Here is a 1,030-nt window from a genome sequence, read left to right on the forward strand (position 1 = left end):
CATGTATACATATATGTATATACATATATGTATACATGTATGTATATGTATACACATATACATATACATACATGTATACATATATGTATATATACATACATGTATATATACATATACATACATGTATACATATATGTATATACATACATATACATACATACATATATGTACATATATATATGTATACATGTATGTATACATATATGTACATATATATATGTATACATGTATGTATATGTATACACATATACATATACATACATGTATACATGTATGTATATATATACATATACATACATATACATATATGTGTATACATATACATACATGTATACATATATGTATATACATATATGTATACATGTATGTATATATATACATATACATACATATACATACATGTATGTATATGTGTATACATATACATACATGTATACATATATGTATATACATATATGTATAGATGTATGTATATATATAAATATACATACATGTATACATATATGTATACATATACATACATACATGTATATGTATATATATACATACATCTATACACATATGTATATACATATATGTATACATGTATGTATATTTATATATATACATACATCTATACACATATGTATATACATATATGTATACATACATACACATATACATATACATGTATGTATATGTATATGTGTATGTATATACATGTATGTATATATATACATTTACATACATGTATATATATACATATACATGTATGTATATGTATATGTGTATGTATATACATGTATGTATATACATACACATATACATATACATACATGTATATGTATATATACATACATGTATACATATATGTATACATGTATGTATATATATACATATACATACATGTATGTATATGTATATATATACATGTATACATGTATGTATATATATACATATACATACATGTATGTATATGTATATGTGTATGTATATACATGTATGTATATATATACATATACATACATGTATGTATATATATGTATACATG

Source organism: Cibotium barometz, chromosome 1 (assembly GCF_041138505.1).
Source record: "Cibotium barometz isolate CiBa-2024 chromosome 1, ASM4113850v1, whole genome shotgun sequence".
In the NCBI taxonomy this organism is placed as follows: domain Eukaryota; kingdom Viridiplantae; phylum Streptophyta; class Polypodiopsida; order Cyatheales; family Cibotiaceae; genus Cibotium; species Cibotium barometz.